The sequence below is a fragment of the Bos taurus genome, chromosome 22 (genome assembly GCF_002263795.3).
Source record: "Bos taurus isolate L1 Dominette 01449 registration number 42190680 breed Hereford chromosome 22, ARS-UCD2.0, whole genome shotgun sequence".
Lineage (NCBI taxonomy): Eukaryota > Metazoa > Chordata > Mammalia > Artiodactyla > Bovidae > Bos > Bos taurus.
This window is the reverse complement of record NC_037349.1, coordinates 3,099,442-3,119,350: the sequence shown is the minus strand read 5'-3', so window position 1 is coordinate 3,119,350 and position 19,909 is coordinate 3,099,442. Positions and strand designations below refer to the sequence as shown.

Below are 19,909 nucleotides of genomic sequence, written 5' to 3'. Positions count from 1 at the left end.
CAAAGCCACTCCCTCAGTTATACATCTGGGGCCACTGAGGCCCAGAGAAGTAAAATGATTTGCCCTGAGTCACACAGCTAAGAGAAAAGCAGGATGCAAACAGGTCTGCTTTTCCTCCAAAGCCCCGGTATCCTTCAGGGGGCCATTCCTCCTACTCATATTTAATTCTGACACTGGGGTGGAAATCATCATCTCCATTTTGCAAGTGAGGAACAGGAAATGTAGAAAGATCTAAACTTGTAAGGGTGAAAAGAAAGAAAGTCGCTCAGTCGCGTCCGACTCTTTGTGACCCCATGGACTGTAGCCTACCAGGCTCTTCCGTCCATGGGATTTTCCAGGCAAGAATACTGGAGTGGGCTGCCATTTCCTTCTCCAGGAGATCTTCCCAACCGAGGGATTGAACCCAGGTCTCCCGCATCATAGACAGACGCTTTACCATCTGAGCCACCAGGGAAGTACAGTATAAAAACCCAATCACGCTGTTTCCCTCCATCTAAAATGCATGCAAGTGTGCAGACACTAAAAGTAGAAGAGTCAGCATTTATTTCTTAAGAAAAAAAAAAGAAATTGGGGGGACTTCCCTGGTGGTCTAGTGGTTAAGACTTTGCCTTCCAATGCAGGGGATGCGGGTTCAATCCTTGCAGGGAAATAAGATCCCACGTGCCTTGTGGTCAGAAAACCAAAACATAAAACAGAAACAATACTGTAACAAATTCAACAAAGACTTTAAAAATGGTCCACATCAAAAAGTCGAAAATAAAAACAAAAAAATGTGAGGCAGCCTTGGGGATGGGTGGAGAGAGAAAATGAGTGAAGACGATTCAGGATTGAAGGTGAGCCAGGCCGCCTCCATGAGGTCTATCAGCTCCATCTTCCCTGGAGACTGTCTCCATCTCCAGGGAAATAGTAACCTGGGCCTGTGTGCTAAGTCCCTTCAGTCGTGTCCGACTCTGGGTGACCCCATGGACTGTAGCCTGCCAGGCTCCTCTTCCATGGGATTCTCCAGGCAAGAATACAGGAGTGGGTTGCCATTCCCTTTTCCAGGGAATCTTCCCAACTGAGGGATGGAACCCATGTCTCTTACATCTCCATCTCTTGCATTGGCAGGAGGGTTCTTTACCACAAGTGCCACCTGGGAAGCTCAAGTAACCTGTGGGTTTCCCCAAAATCAAGTTTGCCCTGTCTTTTTTTTTTTTAGTATCCAAAATCTTTTTCATAGCAAGGTAGAACCTAGGGTTAGTTCTGTAGTCCCAGCTGGCTCCTAGACATCTGGCGCACTCAAACTTCTGGCCCTCGGAGCTTACACAGTATTTGGTGTGGCTCTTCGGGGTTCATGTACGAAACGCCTGTACACCTCTCGGCCTTTGCGAGGACCAGAGAAGACAGTGCCACAGCCCTTGGGGAAGTCCAGAGACAGCTGTTTGAAGGTAAGGATCTTGTCCCCAGCCTTGAGAATGCAGCTCTGAGTGCCGCTGCTCACTCACAGGGCACACACCTTCAATTTGGGCACTTCCTGGACATACACTTGGGTTCCCTGGTGGCTCAGACGGTAAAGAATCTGCTTTCAATGCAGGAGACTCAGGTTCCATCCCTGATTGGGAAGATTTCCTGGAGAAGGAAATGGCAACCCACTCCAGTATGCTTACCTGGAAAATTCCATGGACAGAGAAGCCTGGTGGGCTATGCTGGGGTTGCAAAGAGTTAGTCACGACTGAGCAACTAACACTTTCATTTTCTGGACACATGCACATCATGGGTTACAGTCCCCACAACCGCAGCTGTTTTGCCTTCCCCTGCAGGAATCTTCGTCTTCAGTATCATCCGGGAAAGGGCGGAGGTGGCCAGTTGGTGCCACTCCTGAACAATCTCCCCAGAACAACTTGATTGAAGGTGTAGTTGGTTTGTCTGACCAGAAACCTGCACAGCTTGACCAACAGCCTTAGGTAGATGTCCTGGCTCTTAGGTTTCTTGCCTCAAACCTTTCACTCCTTGCTGTGGAGGATGTCAGCTCCCATGAAGGTGCCTCCTACTTAGCCAGGTCCAGAAACGGCTTGCCCTCAGTCTTTGTGTTTTTTGTTTTTTTTTTAAACAGGCCTCACATTCCCAGCTCAACAGTGTGGTGGAAGAACTATATTTGTTACCTCCCAGCAGGGCTGCCAGACTTCAGATCATCTCCTATTCTCCTGCCTTCAGGGACTTGAACCCAGATCTTGCCATTTATTTTAATCATGCAAAGTGCTCTCTTCCCTTGCTTTCTGGTCTGATGAGTTCAAGGAGTTTCCTCTGATCAGCCCAAAAGGTGACATGTCTCATCTGATAGGAACTGCTGATATTTGGCAAAAGGCGGCCACGTGACTCAAACAGTCAAGGAGAAACTGAGACTGCAGTTAGCAAATGCTGCCTGCTGCAGGTGCCCCGCAGAGAGCTCGCTGGGGCTCGAGTTCAACGCCTTTGTTTCAAGCGAGCAGCACAAGCGCCATTGCTGGAGAATATTAAAAGAGTAAACGACGACGCCTTGACAGACTTGGCAGGCTCTCGCACCAAGGGGCTTCAGCATAACTGCTGGGAAACCATCCCAGGCAGAGCGAAAGGAAGCAAAACCCCTGCTCTGACCAGCAAAACGCATCTGCAGGCAGTCCTCCCAGGGCATTTCAGCAGAAGCTAATATGATGTAAAATTTTAAAAAGGTGAAAAAGCACAAGACAAAACTTTCTTCAAGATCAAAAATTTCACAGACAGAGAAGGTGCTGGAGCCGCTTCGCTGGTTCACATGGTTGAGGACTTCTCTGCCTGGGCTGTGATGGGAGACACAGGCTCTGGGCCCACATGACCTTGGCATTCCAGCTCTCACCCACAAGGGCGAGTGTACAGAACACAGCTCAGAGCTTTGCCACCCCTTAGATATTGTAGCCCTTCTGAGCCCCTCTTAAGAGTGGCTGCCTTAACTAAATGGGTCTCTGAGACCAATTTCTAGAAAAAGTGTATAATCTTATACACCTTCAGAGATGATCAAGTTCATCTGCCTCTGTGCTTCAAATAGAAAAACAGGAAGGCACGTGTGGGGAACCACTTGCAAAAGTGCTCTTGGAAAGTTTTAAAAGATCAGTTTAATAACTATGAGGGAGCTCAGAGTGAACCAGAGTGTTTAGAGGAAAAAACAATTAGATTTTCCCCCATCTTCTTAATGAAAGAAGCCTATCTCAACTAGGGAGATCTTTAATAGGCCTTGATAAAGATTAAAATTAACTTCTGCCTAATTAGAAAGTGAAAGTATTAGTCGCTCAGTCATGTTAGACTCTTTGTGACCCCAGGGACCACAGCCGGCCAGGCTCCTCTGTCCACAGGGTCCTCCAGGCAAGAAGACTGGAGTGGGTTGCCATTTCCTCCTCCAGGGGATCTTCCCAACCCAGAGACTGAATCCAGGTTGCCTGCATTACACGCAGATACTTCACCATCTGAGCCACCAGGGAAGCCCATCCGCCTAATTAGGTACTTGATGGTTTTCAAATTTACACCCCAATACCCACTTCCTCCAATATTCATCTCAGAAAGCATAGACCCCTATGGGGCCCCTACACTCTCCCGTTTAGAGGGACTGGACACATGGGAGACACGGACTTTCCCGTTCCTTCCACGGAAGTGCGTGACCAGGGCCTTCCCAACCATCCTCTGCGGCTGGCTGACGCCTGTGCCAGGGCGCCGTCCTCCTCCCTGCAGTCTGTCCGTCCCTCACTCGGCCTTCCTCGTCACAGCAGGGGCGCCACCAGCATCCCAGCTGTTCAGTCAAGGAACACTCCCCATCTTTCCAGTAACATGCTTCCAATTACCTCCGACCCCAAAAAACAGATCAAAAATCTGTTAGTACCAGTTGCAGCGTGCGTATATATGCTTTGAATGAAGACTGAAGTAAGTAGCTCGTGTTTGGGGCTATAATTTTATGCTCGTTTAGCTGCTCTGGACACTGACCCTCCCATCATATTTATAGGTGTGCTGTATGGAGCTTGCTATAGGGAAAAACACCTCTGGAAAAGTAGTCTAGTGGTACTAATAAATTTAATAATAATTCATAATCATATCAATTCATATTTATTGAGCTCACTAATTGCCAAGTACTTTCCTAATTGCTTTATATATTTTAATTCACTCAATCTTCACAATGATCTTCTGAGGTAAGCACTACCGTTACTGCGCTAATTATGCAGACGCATAAACTGAGGCACAGAGAGGTTAAAGCGGTAAATTGTCCGAGTGAAACAGTTAATTAAAAATGAAATGAAATGTTGTTAAAAACAATGATGCCTTAAAATAATTTATGACCAACAACATATAAGTCCATCAATCACACTCTCTGTGACTTGTAGAAATATTTAGAAAGACAGAAAAAAAAAAAAGAATAAAAGGACAGATTTTTAAAAAGTGAAAAAGCCGATTGCAGAAGCAAGAAGGTTGAAATAGCAATTGTACACACACAGTCATGAACTAGAAGAATCATGACTTAGAAGAAATACTTCTGTTGTTCAAGATGGAAAAAATACCACCACCACAATACCGTTTTTTGAAAAAATCTTGACCTCATATAATTAATGGCAAAATTAATTTAAATGTTAAAACTGTTGGTGGCCTGTGTACTGCGTGTCCTTGACGTGCATGGGTGCACAGGGAAGGGCTGCTGTGTGGATGACTCAGAACGGAGCCTCCTGGGGGTCTAGGAGACGGGTGCTCCCTTCACCACACTCTTGGGGACACCCTGAAGGGAGATGACAGTGGAGCCTGTTTTTGCCTGAATTTCCGGGAATTTGCATGGTTCAGAGAGACATGGGAGTGAGAGCACCAGGGAATGTGGCGGGAAGGAGGCAGGGCCAGCACAGCAGCCACCAGGTGCCACCAGATCAGTGCCACTCAGGCCGCGCCTGGGCACGGAGCAAAAACGCATCTTCAGGCTTCAGTCTCCCTCCGCGCAAAGCTGTGTCCCACAGGGCAGGGCACGCCCACGTTCCCAGGCTGAACATGTGGTCCTTAGGGCAGCCCCTGCCTCTGTGTCAACAGGGAGGTCTCGGGACAGGCCAGGCACGGTCGGGGGGCCACCCGGGTGGAGCCAGGAGAGTCCACACCGAGGACGTCACAGCAGCAGTAGCTGGAGGAAAAGCTGAAGCCCAGAGGGTATGACACGCACGAGGGGTTCTGGGGAAGGCCTGGCAGGGTGTGCCTGTCGTTAGCTGAATCCTGGGACCCAGAGGGGACTGAGGCGCAGGCCCACTGCAGCCTGGAAGCACGCACGCTCCAGGAGGCTTCCCATGGCATGCCTGTATCACCTACGCAGATGAAACCCAGAAAGCGAGCTCATGGCCATTCAGACATCACAAAACTGGAAAAGATAACTCATAGACTGAATGAGTGAACCAAAGTTCTAAAGATCTGGACAGGCTAGAATGATGGCTGACAATGAGTCAGATGAAATTTAATAAAGGAAGGAGATGGCTTGACAGGGTTCCTTGGCTGGATGAATCACCAGGAGGAATGAACATTTATTTGAAGGAAAAAAATCATGACAAGAGAATATTTTCTCTCTAATTCTTTCTCCTGAGGGGCTGGGCAGAGGCACGAGAGCACAAACAGCACAGCATCATCAACCAGTGTCCACAAGCCAGGCTGTTCCTCCTCCAGACACCAACTCCCTGGTCTCTGCACTCCATCCAGGACACGAACAAGAATGGCTTGTTGGGCTTGCTTTCCATGTTTTTTTTTTTAAACGCTCAAACATAGAAACGAGGGCTTCCCTGATGTCTCAGAGATAAAGAACCTGCCTGCAACGTAGAAGATGGAGGTTCGATCCCTGGGTTGGGAAGATCCCCTGGAGGAGGGCATGGCAACCCACTCCAGTGTTCTTGCCTGGAGAATCCCATGGACAGAGGAGCTTGGCAGGCTCTAGTCCATGGGGTTGCAAAGAGTCAGACACCACTGAAGCAGAAAAATTAAAAGAATACTGCAATGAACTCCCACAGCCCTGTCACCTAGATCTGAATTATTAACCTATTGCCACATTTTGTGTATGTGTTTATGTGTGTGCTTATCCCAAGCATTTGAAAGTAATTCAAAACACATCAGCATACATCACATGATCATGTCATGATCACACTGACAACTAGCAACAATTCTCTCATAACATCCAATGTCCAGCCTAGATTCAAACTGCCCCAACCTGCTCCTAACATCTGTTATAGGTTTCCTTGTTCACACCAAACCCAGTCAAGGGTCCCATGTTAAATATGGTTGTCCTGTCTCTAATAATCCAGAAGAATCTTGCCATGTTGCTGGTTTTTAGATTCGTCTGGTTGCTTACTCTTTGTGTCCTTCTGGTTCCTGTATTCTCGGTATTTCCCGTAAACTGGAAGTCACGTCTACGTCATAATTAATTTCACCTTGTACATCTCCATCAAGAAGGTTTCATAGACAGTGGTTTTCCAAAGCCTTGCACCATCTTATGAGGCACCCCGCACCCACCTGTCTCACTTTTACTGATAAATCTGACTACACAGATAAGCAGTTATCACAGTATCTCTCCCTTATGAACACTGTATGTTTCTTTTTACAATTAGCAAGTAATTTGTGGTATCATGTTTTCATGATGTGTGAGTATACTTTTCCCCACCAACACTTTCCATAAAGACTTTAATATCCATTGATGATCCTTGTCTGGGTTGGTAGTTTCACAGGGACTGTCAAAATGGGGATTTTCTAATTCTGTCATTACTTCTTTATTAGCTGCCATTCTTCATCAAAGAATTCATCCCTCAACAACCGCAAATAAACTACAGTTCCTCCTAAAACTTCACACTGGGTGTGTATATCCTCCTTGTATATGAGAATTCCACCCAAGCAGTGCATGCTCTGAACAAGGACTGGCACACTTCCCTGGAAACAGTTCGCTATTTCACGCTTTATAGGCCATGTGGTCTTTGTAGCAAGCAGTCAGCTCTGCCATTGCATGAAAGCAGCCATGGATCCGGAGGAGGCACTGGCGCCCCACTCCAGCACTCTTGCCTGGAAACTCCCATGGATGGAGGAGCCTGGTGGGCTGCAGCCCATGGAGTCGCTAAGAGTCGGACACGACTGAGCGACTTCACTTTCACTTTTCACTTTCATGCACTGGAGAAGGAAATGGCAACCCACTCCAGCGTTCTTGCCTGGAGAATCCCAGGGACAGGGGAGCTTGGTGGGCTGCCATCTATGGGGTCGCACAGAGTCGGACACGACTGAAGTGACTTAGCAGCAGCAGCAGCCATGGATCACCCATAAATAATTGAATACAGTTGTCATCTGATAAAACTTTATTTACAAAAGCAAGTAGATAGCTGGTTTACCCTTAGGCCACAAATTGCTTACCCTGAGCTACAGTAGTATCATTTACTTTTGCTGCCTTTTCTTTGCTCCACTGAGTGGGCTTTCAAGGACTTCCCAGGTGGTGCTAGCAGTAAAGAACTGCCTGCCAATGCAGGAGACATAAGAGGCGTGGCTTTGATTCCTGGTTCTGGAAGATCCCCTGGAAAAGGGAATGGCAACCCACGCCAGTACTCGTGTCTAGAGAATCCCACGGACAGAGGAGCATGGTGGGCTACAGTCCATAAGGTTGCAAAGAGCTGGACATGACTGATGCAAATTAGCACACACGTGCGCAGTTGGCTTTTATAGCCCTTCTGCATCTGTTACGCAGTATGTCCTTCACAACAACCCCGGTGCCTGGGAGAAGCACACACACAATTGCTGCAGGCAGAGGATAGGAGGCTCAGGAAGATTCCCAGGGCTTGAATCTAGTGTCCCAGCTCCACACCTGATGTTCTCATGTCTACTGTCTCTCATTCTGTGATGGAAGTGAAAGTGAGTCACTCAGTCATGTCTGACTTTTTGCAATCCCATGGACTATACAGTCCGTGGAATTCTCCAGGCCAGAATACTAGTGTGGGTAGCCTTTCCCTTCTCCAAGGGATCTTTCCAACCCAGGGATCGAACCCAGGTCTCCCGAATTGCAGGTGGATTCTTTACCAGCTGAGCCACAGGGGAAGCCCAAGAATACAGGAGGGGGTAGCCTATCCCTTCTGAAGTGAATCTTCCTGACCCAGGAATCAAACTGGGTCTCCTGCATTGTGGGCAGATTCTTTACCAACTGCACTATCAGGGAAGCTCCCTGTGGATGGACACAGACCCCAAACCCATCATCAGGAGCAACAAATGCAATGCCCCAAAGACTTCCGAAAAATGACAGGTCAAACATGCTAATCACCAAAATATGCCTTCCCCAGGAAGTCAGCCACTTATTTGCTAGGATGAAAAATAAACCATTACAGCATATATATACTCTGAAGACTAACAGTTATATTTTCATTTCCATGAAAAGAAAACAAAATTTTAAATGTTCTGAAATGCATAACCCAGATGTAAATTAATATCTGGGCTTATGTTTGTTAATAGAATATCAAAGTACATAGACGTGAAAACCCTTCATCTTGCTGTTTAACTTTGCAACTAAATCTATCAAAATACCAGAAGCCACAGTAGAAAATATGCACATGCACGCACGTGCACACACACACACACACACGTTGAAAATTATAAAGTTAATATACCCCCTAGTCAGTTAATACCATTGTTGTCCCTGCTATTGTTAAAGACAGAGATGATCCTTAAATGATTAGGTGAAATGCCTATTTTTGCCTACCCATGTAGCCAAAAGAAGCCGGGAAAAGAAGACGGGTTAAATTCACAGGAACAGGCTCCAAATCTGTCAGCACACAATCGCACCACCACACAATCTTAGTGAAAACAGAACACTGAAGGAATCAAATTCCTTTTTTTCTTTAACGCAGAATGTGCCTTGAACTCCATGGGGAAAGACCAGATGCTTAAAGCTGGAAAAATCTTAGCCATCGTTTTCCAGTCCCTCCTTTGTAGAAAGCTCACAAAGTTTCAGAGACACAGCCGTCCTTTCACCATGAAAGACAAACAGGTCAAGGAAGAGGAAGGAAGCTGGGTTTTAACAGGCAGCTCGTACAACCCGAGAGTTACACTAAAGGTCTAACCCTAACATTTTCAGGGAGAGGAATATATGCCCTAGGTTTAATATCTTACAGTGAGATATAAAGCTGGTAAATAGTTAAGTACAATATATTCTGTTCTCTGACCTTGAAGACCACTTTAAAAAGTTTTCAAATGTGTGTAAAGTCATGGTTTTTATGTCACTCAAAGTCAGCAAACTACCAAAGACAAGGAGTTTGCTGTTGTGCACACCTGGTGTCCATGAGCAGTGATGAGCTACCACCAGGCGCCCACTGAGCCATGCGAACCCCCAACTACCAAGAGAAGCAAGACAATGGATGCTCAGCGCTACTGAAAATAACACTTTCCTATATATAATAAACTGCTGCACTCTTGCTGAGAGGAGGGCTTTACAATTCAATTAGTCTCTTGGCTTCCCTAAGTGCTTCTGCTGCTCAATCCTCCCCACTCCAGAGCAGCACCTGATCCTCAGAGCCCAGCCCACAAACCCTCCCGGCATCGGCTGCAGGCGTCTCATCCTTTGTTGGTGACGCTGGGCAGGAAACAGGAGACAGCCTGTTCCTGAGGGCCGGGCAGTATTGGCAGTCGGGATGGTGGGTGTCCAGCTGCTCTGTAGAGTGCTGAATGTTGAGAAGGAGGAAGGGTGGGTGAGATGAATAAATACAACTTAAATAAGACATTGACATGTTAAGTGTTTAAGGGGATAACACCAAGACTTGTAAAAACTTCAAGTGGGATTGTTTCATTAGAAATAAGAAAGCGGGTTTTGCGAGAGCAAATTGGTGGCAGTTATTGAACAAAATAAAAGCACTTCAGGCTGACGCTCAAGCATTCCAACAACAGAAATTTGTAAACATGTTACTCAAGCCACAGTTGGTGCTAAGATGACATCATCACACACAGAGAAGTCAGGTGCGCTCCTAGAGGGCCCCCTTACAGTCAGCCCGGGGATGGCAGGCCTGTTTGCCCCCTCCCCTAGCTGCTTGGATTACAACAGGGAGCAATGCTGTCTGATGGCAAAGGCATTTATGGTCAGCAGAAGGCCTGATGGCTGGTTTGCAAATTATCCACATTGGCAGCTGGGATCTCTTTCCCCCCAAACTGCAGAGAACCGAAGACTGCAGTCTGCACTTTTCTCTTTGTACCTTCTTCTTGCTTCTCATCCTCATGGTTGCCCATTAAAAGTGATCGCCTTTGGAGGGGAGATCAGAAATCCTGCAGGGGGGGTCTGTTCTTCCAAACGAGACCATAAAGATGGGGGTGTTTTTTCATAAAGCTGTTTTTCTTCTGATCTCTTCATTTTGCAGCTAAAATCTTTCAACCTCCTTGGGATGAAAGAAGAACTGTAGAATATTGATTTTTTCCCTTCCCCCTATAAATTCATGACAAATGGGGAACAAAAGCTTACCTGGAAGTGTGGATGTCTAATTAAAATTTTATTCTCAAGTGAAAACTTCTCTAGAAAAGAGCAGGGGGGAATGCTCCACTTCCACAGTCCTCCTGCGTCTCCGTCCTCCTGGGGACATGTCCCAGGGGGCTCAAGAAACTAATGATGAAAATAACTTAAGTGTGTGTGTGCATGCAGATGCACGAGTGCTAAAAGTGAGATGCATCTCTCAACACACTCTGTTCCTACGGGTCAAACGGGAAATAACGTGGCACCTGCTGGGAGGATGGTGGGGTTTTGCCGTTTCAGTAGCAATGGGGCTCCAGTCCTGTGGACGGCCAGGGGAGGCCTAGACAGGTGTGAGCTCTGCATGAATGACAAGAAGTCAGAAAACATCTGGAGAATGAATTGGAGCCACCCTCAAATAGGCCCATTTCATAAAGGTCTAGTGTTTATTTATTTATTTTTTTAATGTGGACTATTTTTAAGGTTTTTATTGAATTTGTTACAATATTGCTTCTGCTTTTTGTTTTGGTTTTTTGGCTGCAAGGCATGTGGAATCTTAGCTCCCCAACCAGGGATCGAACCCGCAACCCCTACATTGGAAGGTGAAGTCTTAACCACTAGACCTCCAGGGAAGTCCCAAGGCTTAGTGTTTCAATTAGTTCTTTGCTCAGTTTTTGGTCCTTGCCTCCGGCTCTTTCTTCCCGTCTCATAGTATCCCTGCCCTCAACTGTGCTGGATGAGTTTTCTCCACTACTCTTTCTGTGCCCCTTCTCCAGTCACCACTTGAATCTATTGCTGGAAAGGTTTTTAAAAAATCAGTAATAAAAACACTGCTAATTATGGAAACTGGTGATGAAATATGGGCATGATGACTGATGCCGCACCCCAAAACAGAAAGATAACCACCTAGATACACACAGATGTATGGACATTCACACTCATGTACCTGTGTGTGCACAGCACCTACACATACACACGCTCGAGGCTCTCACACACGTGCACACACCTGTGTGCGTACACGTGCATACACACGGGTCTTAAAGAGTCTGCCATCCTGCACCTCCCAGGGCCCCCTGTGTCACCCTCAACCCTACCGCACTGCTCCACTGAATACCAGCAGCAGCGCCCTAATGATCGTCCAGCGTTAACTTGGTCCCCATTTCTTGGGAGAGCCAAAGAGTGCCTTGGAGTGATGGATTTGGAGGCGTAAACTCTAATACCAAATCCTAACTCCCTCACCCAGGTTCAGCTCTGGGAGACCCACAGGTTTCTGAGGTTCCATGCTTCCTGTCTTTCCCACATGTCATGCTAAATGAAAAGGAAGGCATCTAAAATCCCACAAAATTATCTCTAAAGGGATCCTGGTGTTTTGAGCCAAATACATGATTCTCAAAACTCTGGCTTTACTGTGAATGTGTGCTAAGTTGCTTCAGTCATGTCTGATTCTTTGCAACCCTGTGGACTATAGCCTGCCAGACTCCTCTGTCCATGAGATTCTAGAGGCAAGAATACTGGAGTGCGTTGCCATGCCCTCCTCCAGGGGATTTTCCTGACCCAGGGACTGAACTCTTGTCTCTTATGTCTCCTGCATTGGCAGGTGGGTTCTTTACCACTAGCGTCAGCTGGGAAGCCTTTTACTATGGATAAAGGCCTTACAGTTTCCCATGTCACAGACATGGTTTTATTAATTCCAGAATCAAAGTGCCTGAGAAGGGAGTTTTAATAGACACATATTTTGAACTTATCTGACCAAGCAGATAAGTGGGTGGGGGTGCTGAGTGCACCAGGCAATTTGGCTCCTCAGCACAAAATTCAAAAATGGACTTTTGAATATGTTCCCTGACAGATAAATCAGTTTACAAGGCCTTAGAAAAATGCTACATGGGAGGTACTCTTTTTCCTGCCCTCCTAAGCTTTCCCAGCAACCCCCAAGCCTTCTAAAACCTCCTTCATTGATCCATCCATCCACTGATCCATCTAACAAACGTTTACCAAGTGACTATCCTGTGCCAGGCACTGCTGTATATCAGGGACTCGGCATATACCAAAATAGACAGAGCCTCTTACTTCATGGACTTTACACACCAAGAGAGGATAACATTCTGTAATTAAGTTATCCTTCAATTAAAAAATAATTTTAAAATAAAACAAAAAGAGAAGATAACAGTTATTCAAAAAGGAGAAACACAAATGAATATCACAAAATATTCTGCTAAAGACTATAAAGGGAAAAAAAAATCTCTGCAAGAGAATAAGCAAGAACACAACCCTTGTGCAGTTAAGCACAGCTTCTCTGAAGAAGTGGCAACGCTGCTGAGAAGGAAAGGGTGTGCAGGTACTAATTGGTGAAGATAAAAGAGAAAGAGGAAGGTTCCCAGGAGAGCGAGCAGAGACCCTGTGAAGGACTGGAGGCAAGAGTAGGAAGTGTGGTCAGGTGCCGACAGAGGCAGGTGAGACAGCGGGATGGTGAGGCACGCGTGGATGGGGCTGGGACGGCCAGGCTCCCACATCCGGCAGCTCTGTGAGCCCGAATACGCAGGGCCCCCAGTCTGGGGAGAACTTGGGGTACCAAGAGGGGAGTGACACCATCTAACTCAGTTTTTGAGACCACTCCAGCATCCTCCTGGATATGAACTTGGGTGCTGAGACAGAGGTAAAGAGACTGTTTAGGATACAGGTTCCCAACGTGAGGTCTGAGGACCAGTGTCACCCACATCACCTGGGAACTTAGCACATTCAGGCTTACTAAACCAGGAACTCTGCGATGGGGCCCAGCAATCTGTGTTTTAACAAGTCCTCCATCAAAGCCCGCAACCACTAGTTTAGGAGGTTACCATATAGTCCTGGCAAGAAACTGCAGTGACTTATAACAGGCCAGTGGTGGTAGACATGAAGACTAGTTAGTAATCCAGGAAAAATTCTTAGGTATTAAGAGTGTTCCTCACCAAACTGGCAGAAGTGAATAAACAGAACTCCTGTGCAGCTGAAATCAGCCAAGCACACCAACAGCCTGCATTCACTGCTGGTGCTGCTGCTAAGTCGCTTCAGTCGGGTCCAACTCTGTGCGACCCCAAAGACGGCAGCCCAAGAAGCACCAAGAAAGCATGTGCTTTCTTCTTTAATGGTAAGTTTAGAAGGGAAACGGAACTGTTCAAGAGAGAGAATTTTTTGAAAGGAGGCCCCAAATGCCTGCATGCAGAATGTTACATTGTGGCGAGAACACCTGTGGCCGCCAAATGTAACCTTTGCCGAGGATGCTGGGGCTCCGGGCTCGTCTGAGGTCCACCAGCCACAGCACCCGACACTGGGGCCTCTCCCAGGTCTCTTCTTCCCGGACACCCCTTCCAAAGACTCATTATGCTGGGTGCTGCTCATTTATACAAAAATGTAACATAAATTTCATTTAATGACTATGAAATAGCACGTGGTAGAATCTCCCAGCTAAGAGTCAGTCTGTTCAAATAGCTCTCAAACGTTCCAGCTAATCTAGTCCATGGACTGTATTCCATGTCCTCAGCCAGAATCCTCCTATCAGTGCAGACATGCTCACAGGCTGTGAACAAAATCATTAGAGGGATTAGAGACACTTTCAAGCGCAGGAGAGGGGCAGAGTGACCAGGAGAGGCCCCCTCCTTAGCAACATTAATCAGGCACGCCAAACTGCCCAGTAAAGCAACGTCTCACTCCAGATAGAATGGAGATGGAACAAACACACAGCAAACGTCAGGAAAGAAGCAGTAGCTCCAGTAATATCTTCATCCAAAAACAAACCCCAAACCTTACCATCAGTCAATGTTCTTTTCTTTTATTATTTTCTCAAATAAAGCTGAGAGAGTGGGAGTTTTGCTGGGGACAAATGATTTCTTTGATTTCGTTCTTTAAAGTTTATTTGTTCTGGTCATTTTCTCTCATTTGTTCTTAACAGATCAATAGCTGCCTTCACTTCCTCCCCCACAATTTAGCAATCTGGAAGGGAATGAGTTTCTGCAGAAAAACAGTGACTCAGTGAGTGAGGGGTTTGGATTGGGGCAGCCACACAGATTTCAGTTTGGGGAAACCTTCCTGTTCAGGATTGATGTCAGCACCTCAGCTGGGTTTAAGATCAAATATTTAGTTAGGGGAAAATATAATTACTTTTTAATTAAGGAAACTTAGACATGAATAAAATAACAACAACAACAAAGGATGCTTTCTATTCAGTCCCTAGAATAATCTGTGATGGGAAACAACTTCCCATGAAGATGGGGAGCTCACAACCACTCACCTCTGTCACTCCAGGAGTCTCAGGTGACCCAGATGGGCTGCGCTACGGCTCTGAGGGGGCTGAGGGAATGTGGCTTCAGGGGAACCTCTTTGATACACAGGCTTTCGGTACCAGCTTTGCCCAGAGACACAAAGAAACAGTGAGAGATCATGTAAAGAAACGGACATACAGAGTTAGAACAGAGAGAGAGACGCGCAAAGATGCAGTGAACACACACACACCCGCTTCAGCTGCCATGGTCTCCACTCCCCAACCTGGAATCCTCGTAATCCACTTGTGTCCTTAAAGCCAGGCCTCCCACAGCCAGGGCACACTGGAGGAGAATAACCCCTGGTTCTGATGACTTCGGAGGCACAGACTTCCTCTCTTAATCAGTTAATAACTATGCTAATCTACATGAAGCGTGCATACACGCTAAGTCACTTCAGTCATGTCTGACTCTTTACGACCCCATGGACTGTAGCCCACCAGGTTCCTCTGTCCGTGGGATTCTCCAGGCAAGAATACTGGAGAGGGTTGCCATGCCCTCCTCCAAGGGATCTTTCCAACCCAGGGATCAAACCTGCATCTTTATGTCTCCTGCATTGGCAGGCAGGTTCTTTACCACTAGCCCCACCTGGGAAGCCCAATCTACGTGATAAATACTCATCATTCAATTTACAGATATTCAACCCACAAAGTAAGCAAATGCAGTCACATGACTCCCTCCCTAAAGCCCACTGATGCCCTCCAGTTCTCTGAGGACACAGGTCAGTTTCTCCAACCTGCTTTACCTTCCTGGCACTTGCTCTCACCTCACCCCCATCACAGCCTGTGCTCTGGTCAGAACCAGAGACATTTACACAAACCCACCAGGGCCCCCTCTCTTCTCCAAGCCCCTTCATGAGACCTCTGCCTTCCCTGCAAGTTCCCACGCTGCCTTTTACGATGGTTCCTTTGCCAGTCTAAGCCCTGGGTCTCAGCATTGACAGGGTTGCTGCTGCTGCTGCTAAGTTGCTTCAGTCGTGTCCGACTCTGTGCGACCCCATTGACAGCAGCCCACCCGGCTCTGCCATCCCTGGGATTTTCCAGGCAAGAACACTGGAGTGGGCTGCCATTGCCTTCTCCAGGCATCTCTACAGCCTCTCCTCTCTGTGTGTCCCACAGGACAGTGCGGCCACCCCACCCACAGCGCGTCTGGGCTCTTCCTCTGCCTTCAGGACCTACTTGTACTTTGCATGCTCACTGCTATATCCTTACCTCCCAACACTGAGGACAGTGTTTAAGGACTGCCAATTTAGGTTTTCTGTGGGCCAAAACAGTCTTAATTTTCTTTAAGCATAACAAAAAGGAATTTTCACTACGAGGTATCAGTGAAAGAACCGCATCCTGCCAGGACTCCTTATGTGGGTCCAGGCTAAGCAACCCTGCGGTCGTGAGCATAGCCTCAGCTCACTGCCAGATGTGGGATTTTAAGATTCAGCACAGCCCTGGGCCAGTATGGCTTGTTGGTAATGTGGATGAGTACTAAGGAATTTTGCCTCAATTTTCAGCCAGCCCACTGCACAGATGAGCAGACTATTTGAGGTTGGGTTCCCTGGGAAACAGACTCTAAGATGCTTACTAGGGTGCTCTCGGGATCCTGCCTAGAGGGATGGGAAGGAACAAGATGAGACAGAGGGAGGGGCTGACCCCTGATGTGCCTCTGATACCCAGGGGAGGTGGAGGCTTGAATGCCTCTTAGAGACTGTCCTGAATTGAGGAAAGGGTTCCAGGCACTTGGGCTCTAGAAGGTAAGTCACTGGATGCTGGGATGGATCCCGACCCTGGGCAGCAAGCAGTTAGCATAGAGAATGAGATCTGGGAGCTCTCCACACTCGCTGCAGCTGGAGAACAGGGCCTGAGTTCAAGCCACACTAGATCTTAGAGGAGGGGGAAAGAGGTTCTGACGTTTCATCACTTTCCATTGGTCAGAACTCATGGGCCCAGGACAGTTGAAACTACAACTTGACTTCAACCAATTGAAAATTCGACAGGACAGATTTCTCCCTAACATTCTTACAAGAATATAGCTAAAGAACTAGAAAGTGCTTTTCATATGAAAGCACAGCTCTCTCAAAAGACTTGTGGCAGTACAGGTGTGCAGCTTTGGGTGAAGAAGGGAAACACGGAAATCTTGAGGGGACCTCAACTAAGAACAAGAAGCAGTAGCTACACTTTATTCCTTCCCTAGGCTTCCCATGAGATGGGAACGGAATCAGAATCAATCTAGGTGAATCATGAAGGTCCAGACCCTCAATGGGAATTTTCCTGAGGACCTACGAGAGCGTAGATAGAAACTGGATGCCTATTTGTTTAACTGAATTGAAGGAAATCTTACACAAAATCATACCACTCAGACTTTTATTCTGAAACAGAGAAGGTTTTAGTTCTAAAATATGCTAAGTCAGTCTTTCAAAGGTAAATTAATAAAGATGTCCCAGGGCTTGGGGATGATAATAGGAAGCAAAAAAAATAACAAAAAAGGAAAGGAGTTCTTATAGGAAGAGAGGGGGAAGTAAAATGGAACCTTCTACTGAATTTTGGCCGTGCCTGAACAAAGGAAGAAATCAAAAAGGTGTCTAAGGGGGCTGACAGATGTGGGCCCCAGAAAGGCAGAAATCAATAATTCTGAGTCACAAACCAAAAAGGCACTGAACATTTAGATGGTGAAGCACATACAGGAAAAAACAAATCTTGGGTTATGAACAATATCTGCAAAAATAAACAAACAAGCTACTTGTCACAACTATTGAGAACAGAGGCATGACCTGGCTACACATTAAAAATATGTAAATGCTCACTAATATCACCCAAGTGTATGGTGCTGTTTGATGGTATTTTACTGAACATAAAATTTTATAAGCTTTCATAGACTCATTTGGACTTTCTATTGCCTACCCTTATTTCAAGTGTGATGTCCTGGGATGTGAATTTTAATGCCTAATTGCTGTGCTTAGGTAGAAGTTACTTTATCTACACACATTTCATTAATTGACACATATGTGTCCAGTTGCAGTTTACCAAATGTCCACAAATTCAAGGAACTTAACAAGGAGGATGTGGTCCCAGCTCTGGCTTTTAGTAGCCTCGAGATCTTGGAAACCCTCTTAAGACATGGCTTTCTCATCTCATAAATAATGTAGGGATGAATATAAACCAGGTCCTGTGGATCTTGCAAGAATTTCGGATTCAAATGAGACTTTACATTAAAATAACTTGTAAACTTTAAGATACAAAACAAACAACAGAAGTCATATGACCCATCAAGAGTATAGGAGTCTATTACAGAAACAGCACAGAAAGTATCTCGTAAGATTGGTAGAAAAAATATTTTAGATATAAGTTCATTTATATTTAGCCATTTTTCACCTTAGTGATAAAAGCTACCACAGCATGAAACAAAAAGAGAAGTTAATTTCTTCATAGTTACCGTAGAAAGGCTTTCCATGTTCTAAACAGCATTATAAAATAGCTACATCTAGTGTGATTTAAAAAAAAAAGTCTATATTTACCAAGCACACTTAATATGGGCCGCCACTGTTCTAAGGCTTTTACATGTATGAACTCATTTATACCCCATTACAACCATCAGAGGAAGGTACTTTAATTATTACATCCACTTTACAGATGAGAAATCTGAGTCTCTGAGTAGTTAAGTTACTAACCTCAACCCCAAATCCCAGATACAGGAAGTGGGAATCCAGAGAGGCAGTCCACCCGTCTGGCTCCTAAGCAAAACCAGTGACCTACCAGGGGACAGAGAGTATCAATATTAACCTTGAAAAGTCATAACCATACGGAGGGAGGAAGACCAGGTCAGGGGAAAATGGCATTTTTTAAATGTTACTATATTTAATGTTTTTCTTCTAAGTATATAACATGATGTGATTAAAACCAAACCCCTAGCCCACAGCAATCTATTTCTCCTTGTCCGCAGTATTTCACATCGTCCACGTTGTCTCTGCCTGATGTCACGCTGACCTACCCCATTCCCAATCTTTAATGATCAACCATCAACAATTCAACTTGAGCCAGGGTAAACTGATATGCCTTCAGTCATGCCTTCAGTCTGCTACCAAAATTTCTATGGTAACTAAGCTAGAAAAGGGAAGTGACCTTGTAGCTTGGATCATCTCCTATCTTACAGAACAAGAATACTAGAAAGCACCAACGGGCCACACTTTGGGCCAGAGATCTGTAAGAATAGCCCTGTTCTCCCACAGGTAAGGGCACAATGCCCCGCCTTTCAGAGCAGACTGGGCAGATCAGAGGTCCTTTGAGCTGATGTGACCACAGGAAAGCGTGGTCATTTTGACCTGCCTGGTTTCTGCCAGGAAAGCTTCATTCACTTCTCAAACACAAGCACCTTTCTAATTTAGGGGATTTTGGGGGAGAATGGATACATGTATATGTATGGCTGAGTCCCTTTGCTATCCACATGAAACCATCATAACATTATGAATCAGCTGTACTCAAATATAACATAAAAAGTTTTAGAATATATATATACTTATTAATCCTTTATTCACATCTATCTTAATATAGGTTTTACTATAACCTTTAACATAGACTTGGTAATAGGCCTCAATAAAATGTTTTACTACATCTCAATCTTACCTTTGTAGGTCAACTGGCTCAAAAACTAACCCCCTACAATACGCATTACCATCTATCCTTACTTCCTTGTTTAATATCATCCAATACTTCCAAACAAACAAACTAAAAAACCAGAAGCACCTTCTCAGGGCCAGGCACTAAGTCAGACTCCAGGACACAGGATAATAATGACCCAGTCCCTGCCCTGAGGAGTTCAGAACACAGCAGGGCAAGGTAGATACATAAATCACCCCCAGTGATTAGAGATTAGGCTACAAAAGAGATGGGAAAGAACACAGAGGAAGGTGAGAACAGAAGGGGATGCGTATTTGGGAATCATTTCTGAGTAGGATGGACGGGATTAGGGGGTGTCCAACCAGGTGAGGCGGAAGAGAAAGATGTCTAGCTCCCAGACCAGCTTAGATCAACATAAAGGGGTTAGTTCTAAAAAGCTGCCATGTCTGCTCAGTTGAGTCTGACTCTGTGACCCCATGGACTGTAACCCGCCAGGCTCCTTATCCACAGAATTCTCCAGGCAAGAATACTGGAGTGGGTAGCCATACCCTTCTCCAGGGGATCTTCCC

General features: G+C 45.9%; 1 pseudogene; it reads right to left on the bottom strand.

The window, feature by feature from the left end:
• Positions 1-821: 821 nt before the first annotated feature.
• LOC100336839 (large ribosomal subunit protein eL18-like) lies at positions 822-2,203 on the bottom strand (annotated as a pseudogene).
• Positions 2,204-19,909: the final 17,706 nt, after the last annotated feature.